Source organism: Carica papaya, chromosome 8 (genome assembly GCF_054855325.1).
Source record: "Carica papaya isolate Zhongbai chromosome 8, ASM5485532v1, whole genome shotgun sequence".
In the NCBI taxonomy this organism is placed as follows: domain Eukaryota; kingdom Viridiplantae; phylum Streptophyta; class Magnoliopsida; order Brassicales; family Caricaceae; genus Carica; species Carica papaya.
The window spans coordinates 30,236,829-30,245,312 of NC_142316.1; the positions used below are offsets into that span (position 1 = coordinate 30,236,829).

The following is an 8,484-nucleotide window of genomic DNA, read 5'->3' on the forward strand; positions in this document are numbered from 1 at the left end:
TTATGTGTTAATTAATTAATAAAAATATAAACTTTTTTTTTTAAAAGAAATTGTTTAACTAAATAATTACTACATTTCTTTTTTATAAAAAATTATAATTTTAATTAAGCTGTATTTTATTATATATCTTTATTTATATATTATTTTTATTTTATTATAATTGATTTATTGTATATAAACTATGAATTAATAAAAAAAATTTAGAAGTTCGAAATCTTTGTCAGATTCAATTAAATTATTGATTAAATGAGTGTAAAACTTTTCGGTAAAAAGCCAAACATACATGTGACCATATCGATATAAGTTTAAGATGAAGTCATTTGGAATATGTACGTATGTGAGTGACATGCATATTAGTTATAATATGTATATATATTAATGCTTAAATAACTTGCTTTATATAAGTATAACCACTTGTTATACCACTTTGGATCCTTTAATTATCAAGCTTTTCTATTCAGTATACGTAATGGTATATACGTACATATATGTAGATATTGGTGAGTCTTTTGGTATATATATAAATAATCTGCATGAAAATACACAAAATCAAAGCAAAAGAAAAGGTTGTTGTATAAGAACCTTACAGTATAATAATAATAATAATAATAATAATAATAATAAAAGGGTTCCCTCCATGTCAAGTTCGAAACCAGCTGTGTGGCCTCCTCTCTCAGCGTTTGAGAAAGTGCATGCAACAGAATCGCTTCAACCTATAAAGCGTACCAACCACCCCAATCTCATCAACCAAAAAAACCATATCTATATATATATATATGTATACATATACACACACAAATATATACTTGCCTTAACCTAGCTATCTACCTTCCTTCATCTCTCTCTCATCTCTCTTATTGATTTCTTTCTTCCCCTTCTGATCTCTTCAGTTTATACGTACACTTATGGAGTTATGATGAAGCCATTACTTTGATCTCCTGGTTAATTATTTTCTTCCATCTCTTGGTTCCTACAAGAGTAAATTATATATATATATATAAAATATGGGGAGTAGCAGGTGCATGAGTTGTAAGGTGGTGATGTTTAGATTAGTTGCAGCGATGGGGATTGTGTGGCTTTTGTTGGTTGGAACCCTGAAAAGTGAAGAAGAAATCAAGTGGAAGAGGACGTTGATGACTCCGTCGTCTACTGCAAATCCCAAGCAGGAAAAGGTTTTTCCAGACGATTATTCTATGGTCAATCCTGACTTAGATCTCAATTACATGAACAAAAGGAGAGTTCCCAACGGACCAGATCCTATTCATAACAGGTGATTTTCGTTATCTATACCTATCCAAAACATAAATATAGATACCCACACACCCACACACATAAAAAGAGACTATATATATATATATATATAAATATGTTCTAATAGATATACCCCCAAGGAACATACATATGCAGGTGATCTTGGCTTGTATTTACTTTTTCGTTTTTCTTTTTCTGAGTGATATTGAAGTGCATATAAGGGAGAAAACCATAAAAATCTTTTCCTTTTTTCGTTTTCTTTCTCCTTAATTTGAGATGTAATAAATTGAAGACAACTCAAGTAATTCTATTTTTGGCTAAACTATTTGTAGTTTACACACACACACACACACATATATATATATATGTTAATTTTCTGAATTTAATTGCTCATAAATTCTCACGATCTACCATTTCTTTTCTAATTAATATAGTAACTGCTTAATTTAAATTGAATTTCACAATATTAGTGCCTAATTTTTCATGTTATAATCCTTTATTTGGCACTAATCTCTTAATCTAATAATTAAATTTTTTGAACTAATTTCTAAACTTGAATTTAACATTAAAACAAAAGGTTTTTTTTTTTATATAGTAATAAATACTAATATTCCTCTAAAAAATTCTCAGAAAAAAAAAAACAATAGTAAATATTAAACCCAATTAATAGTCACGTGCACTTTCAACTGTTACATTGGTATTTTATTAGAGTTTATTGAAATCACAAGTGAGTAGTAACTTAAAAACATACAAACACAGAGATAATGAAGTATGTGCATGGACTTTATTCCATCCACATATACATATATGTACATACATATATATATATACACACACACACACACACATATGTATTCGTCCATTCATTAAAATCTCATTTACTTAAAGCTAATTATGGTTCCCTTTTCCTTTTTCTTTTTAACTGCATTTATAACACCTTTTTACCTTGTGTTTTCTTTTCTTTCCTCTGTCCCTACTTTTCCTTTAAGCAAATCACCCACTACGTGTACTACTCTAATTTATTATAAATTACGAAAATTTTAATTAGTTTATATTTTTTATTTTTCTGTGAAAAATTGTAGTTTTGAAAAAAATTATGTTTTATGATTTTTTTTTTTTTTTAAATTTTGGTTCATTTTATTTTTATCATTTTTTCTTTAATTATTATTTTTTTTTCACAGAAGAGCTGGGAACTCTAAACGACCTCCGGGGCGAGCTTAGTTTATCGAGAATTTCAACAAGTATTCGAGGCTTTGATGAATCGAAGAGAAAGGTGGAGCGAACGAAGAGTTTTGTATAATACAAAGTTGTATGTATTCTTTGGAAATGTGGGATATGCTACGTTCTTATAATATGCTGAAGATATATAATATTAATTGTGTATCCCAGCTTCAAGTCCTTTAAGTGTTCTTAGAAGAATTTTTGTGGGAAGAGAGCGTTGGGAAAGTAAAGAAAACTAAGAAGCTTGTCTCTACAAAAATACGCTCAAAAGAGTCCATAGAAAGATTAATTCTATATAGAACTTGAACAACTTTTGTAGAAACTATGTTTTTGTATTGTGTATATATATATATATTATATGCCATTCTTCTTCAGCCATCGAGGAAGACATAGTATCAATCATTTTTTTTTTTTAGTTTGGCAAAGAAATATTAGGAAAATATTAACAGATAAAAGGATTTATTTATAATGTCATAATCTCCTGTTAAATCATCAAGAATTAATTAATAAATAATACGAAAGATTATTAAATTCACTAATTATGATGGAATATATTAGGATCTGAGTGTCTTCTAAATTTAAATATTTTCGTGAGGAAGTCTTACTTCACTTAATGATAGAAGATTAACAATGCATTATTATTATGTTTAGATTGAGAACTATGATTTATTTATTTTAATCTATAATAAATATAAAATAAAATATTACATGAAAAACTCATAGTATTTAGGAGATCACCTGAAAAGTTCAATAACTTTATTTATTTAATTAATTAATTACTTTTTAAAGGGTTGATAATTAGAAACATATATAATATATAATTAATATTAATATGTAGACTCACAATTATAAATGTTGGGGAAAAAATAAAGTACACAAGGCACCATGCAACTCCATTTCCAAACCAACAAAAGGATAATATGGAGATCCCATGTTCAAAGACCAAATTAAAAGTTAGTGTTTGTGCCATGTATTATAACTAAATTTTTCTCTCATATTACAAACAGATTATAATTTTATTCAAATATTTAATTAGTTATATGGTGATTAAAGAATGTATAGAAATTATTTTATTTGAATTGTATTAACAATTATAGTGCATTAAATAAGTGAAACACTTGAACATACAGCCCATAGTACAAATTAGAAATATCACATTAAATTTATTAGTTTTAAAACATAAATTATATGTGGCTAAAATATTATACCATAATTTTTTGTTATCATATCTTTTCGATGAAAGATTTATAAGATGTGTGAAGAAGTGTGTGATATAATGGACAATTTGTAGCTAAGTAAAAGTTTAAATTCTTTTTTTATATTTAAACAATTCGAATAAATAACCATTATATATATTTATCACATTAATTTTAATTTTTTATTAAAATATGAATCGGTAACAATATTTTTAAATTTATTTTTACATAATATCTATAAGTACTATTGAATACTATGATTTATTGATTTTAATAATAATGTTATTTAAGTTTTTTAGCTAGCACGAACTGTAACAGTCTGAACTCTCATCCAGAGTTCTGATCGGATGCCCACAATGTAATGATAAAATAATTTATAGGAATACTTTGTACAACAAATTTTAAAATAATAAAAAATATATTTCTTACATATTTATATCAAAATATCTAATATCCATGAGACAAGTTTAAACTTTAAAATAAATACTAACTAAAAATAAAATAACTAACATTAAGCGTTTTTTGAATTAAAATAAAAATTAAACGATCTTCTAGCAAGTTTTTTAATGTTAAGAAGTGGAGTTCTAAATATCATAATATGAAAAAAATAAATAATAAATAAGATGAGTTTAATATATTCAGTAAACATGTAAGTACCAATAAATAATAAGGTATATGTCCAAATTGGTAAAAAATATAAAACTATCGACGGAGATAGTTTAAAATACTTTTCTCTTTAATTCGGGAAACACGTGGTATCTATACTCTAATTTAATCACCAAATCTTCTAAATCTGTTTATTCAGTAAACATTCAGAATTTCTTATTTCAGTATTATAATTTAGGGCATAAACAGTTCAATAAATAGTATAATTCAATATTCAATATTACAATTTAAATAATAAGCAGTTCAGTAGATATTAATTCAGTATTTCAGTATTGTAAATTCTACTTATGACTTCCTACTCATTTATATCAGTTTATATTTTATTAAAAATAGTATCACCGCGCGATATTATTTCTATCGATATCAATGAGAATAGTAAGGATCCCTTCCATAATGTGAATACGTCCTAATTCAGTTAACAGGTCACAGATTGTAGTACACAGTATACAGTTTCACAGTTCTTATTGTTTCGCCAAGTCTGGTTAAAACTATATCCATGGATAAGGTTCACCACAATCACACGTTAAAAGGTTACACATACACCCCCCCCTCAGTGATACCGATTAAATGGAATTTTCAAATCTTTTAATGTTTATCTATTTATTTCAACTCACTAATAAATTTTTTAATTTTATTATTTAATATATTTTATACCTATAACACACATACTATAATTATTTATCACCTTAGACTCTTCTATATATCCTTAATATGATCCTAATTACATAACAACTAGTACATATATAAATTCAGTTACAAAACATAGCAAAATAATTTATCAGCAATTTCAATAATAAACATAAATAAGAACATAATAATTAATAGTAAAATTTTATTGGAATCATGCGTCTAATTATCAATTATTAAGCGTCATAATTTTAATATCTTAAAAAAATTAAATTACATTTATAAGTGCTTACGCACTTACCTGATTTTCGTCTAAATCTCGTTCGTGAAATTATCTCCGATGTACAAGATCAACATGTTACAGTGATATCTGTATCGCGTTAGTAGTGAATTGATTATCCCATAATTTCAAACACCCGTATATAAACTTATTCCTAATTCTAAATTGGATAAATAATTTATTGCATTAAAATTAAATAAGATTAATTAACTCTAAATCTTAAACAGTAAGCCCTTAGGGTTTTTGAACTCACCTACCTGAATCGGGTTCCTAGGACTCACTGTGCGCAACCACTAGAAGTCCGCGCGCCTCCACACGTGCCGCCACTGGACCACCATATGTCGTCGCCGATCGCCACCACTCACCGCTACGGATTGGCCGAAATTCACCGCAGAGCACTTTGCAGCCTTAGATAAGGTGGAATTGCATCGGAGGGAGTCACAGAACAGCAAAACGCACGTCGAGCTGCCGTGTAAATCATCTTCTTCTCCTGCGCAGCACCGGGTTCTCCCCCTCATTTTTCTTTTTCTTTTTTCTTTCCTCTCTCGGCTGCCGATTGATGGTAACCGCATCCCCTCTCTTTCTATCTTCCTCTCTCTCTCTCTCTCTCTCTCTCTCTCTCTCTCTTCCTACACTGATCTCCTTTCCTCTCTTCGCATTTTATAGGGAGGAGCAAAAGGAGTCCTACACGATCCTTCTTTCTCGGTGTGCAAGTCTCATCTTCTTCTTTTTCGATCGGTGGCAGAGGCATACACGCCTCTGCCTATTCATCTTTCCCGACCAGAGGCAAACACGCCTCAGGTTTTTTTTTTCTTTACTTAAAACGGCGCCGTTTTGGAGTTTCTAAAAACGATGTTGTTTTAGCCTGTTTCATGAATTGTAGGATTCTTTAGTGCTTGGTTTCCTTTGATTGAAAAAAAAATTGTTGGGTCTCTCCTCTTGACTTAATTGGCTCGAACTCTACTTATAATTTATAACGAGATATTTATCAGTTTAAAATAAAATAAAACAAAATTGAAAAAGCATTCTATACGGACTGCAAATGGACAAAAAACTATTTGGTTCAGATAAGATTAAAATGAATCTATCTCGGATCAAATTAGATTGATTTTTCTTTTCAAATAATTTTTATATTTAAAAAAATTAATAAAATAAACAAAAGTTAAAATAAATAATAAATTCATAAATATAATTATTTGTTTATGAAATTAATTAAATAATAATAATAATTCATCCATTACTAATATAAAAATTTTGGATTTTTTATATTTCTATTTTTAAAATAAAGTTTTTAATTTATTTGATTTAGATCCAATATTTTGAATTCTCTTAAGTTCAGACTAAAATAGGACAAGACTATTCCACAAGCCTATCTGGTCTGGTTTGGTCAAGATTTCCCATACGAGCTTCGAATTATAAATACAATATATATGCATGTAGACATTTACATGCATATAACTTGTATTACACACAAGAAAAGAATAAACTCCAAAATCTTAATCAATAAACTGAGATTTCGTTTCATATAATTCTCATGTTCATTTGCATACGCTGTTATTTGGAGAGAAAAAGAAAAGGACAGAGCGCATGAATTCCCCAAACTAATTAAAGGGGGATGCCACCAATACAGTGTCGTAAAGAAAGGTGATTGTATCTTGTGTTGGTCTTTTTCTCTGGATTCTTGGGTGGGGTTTAGAGTACTACTGCTTTGTTCTTTGCTCCATTTGAAGTTGTGATAAACATGCATGCATGTGTATATAGATATACATATATGTATATATAAGCAGTATTATATATATATATATATATACGTGGAAGAAAGAGAGGCTCAACCCAATAAATTAAACAAGTGGAAAAGGAGAAAAAGAGAAACAAAACGAAAAAAAGATGGTCTTCGTTCTCATAGATTAAAAGAAGCTCTCTCCTCAAACTTTTTCCCATTCTTGTTTCGTGTTGATTAGGCTGAGAATTTTGAAGTGAAGACCAGTCTAAAGCAAGAATTATCCAAATCAAGACCATTACTGAAATGGGAAAAGAAAGAAGTTCAAAGTTCAAACTTCAAAGTGAAGGTTTATTTTCACAACTTTATATGAGATGGCAACTAAATGAGTTCCATGATACTCCACCAAATCCAGCCCCTTTAACTGTTCACAACAAATCCTCTTCCTTTTTTTTTTTTTGTTCTTCTCATAAAATAGTTAATTAAAGATTTCATAATCTGGAGCTTAATATTTATTCTAATTTTAACAATGTATTTTCTCGTATTAATATAGTATATTCAAGCAAAGTTATTGGAATTTAGATTAGTAGTGACCAATAGGATACATAATTATTTAACTTTCTTATATTTGAAATAGATAATTGGGTAACATTGAAGCTTAGTAGATCGTGTTATAATACTAATATGGGGTAAATACTCATCTAAATATGCACTAGTTACAAGATGAACTAGCTATTTCAAACTTCAAATTTGACTCACACTATTTATTGATGGATATTTATTTGATCGTGTAATTTTCCGAACTCAAATATCGATGAATATGGACATTTGCATAATATTTTCAACTAATGGAACCAAAAAATATTAAATATGCAGTGAAACTGTACTTTAATACACATTTTTTATGACTGAATAATTATTTATTTATAAATAATTAAAATATCTAAATTAATTTACAATTTTAAAATAAAAATTAATAAAATTTTCTTCGTCTACTAGTGATACTTCCTCCTGTTCAATGTTCCAAATTTCACCGTATCTAAAAATAACATAATAATGAGCCGACAATGCCCAGTAAGGTTAGATTTAGATGCTCAAACAAGGTGTTAAATGCAATACGATTTCTAGATCCGAACTGGCGGTTTCTATCTCATTCCACCTGACTCCCGTAACATATTTCCCCTTAAGCCCCTTTTTGTTTCATATATTGCTTCAATTCGGTAACTATACTGTCACTAATACTTCCCATTCCTATCCCTCTGCATCTCCCAAAATTATACACAATTAGGCATCATTTTAATGTCCTATTGCCCTGTTATTATCCCTTTGACTTCCCCTCTACCTCCAGGCCACTTCCCCTTATACAAAGTCTTCCAGCATTCTCCAGTGAAACGACTCCCATACCAATTACATTATGTACTCCGAATGTGTCATGCGAGTTCACATGTAAAGAGAAGAAAGAAAGAAAAATAAAATAGAGAACATTGGGATCTTAATCCCTCGACTCACTCATGGAATGGATC

At 28.7% G+C, this 8,484-nt stretch overlaps 1 long non-coding RNA gene across 1 annotated transcript; it reads right to left on the reverse strand.

The window, feature by feature from the left end:
- Nucleotides 1-2,358: 2,358 nt before the first annotated feature.
- On the reverse strand, nucleotides 2,359-6,164 carry LOC110822790 (uncharacterized). The gene is made up of 2 exons (XR_002541293.2): nucleotides 5,495-6,164; nucleotides 2,359-5,331 (listed from the first exon to the last, which is right to left on the reverse strand). It is a non-coding gene; the product is annotated as an uncharacterized LOC110822790 (long non-coding RNA).
- Nucleotides 6,165-8,484: the final 2,320 nt, after the last annotated feature.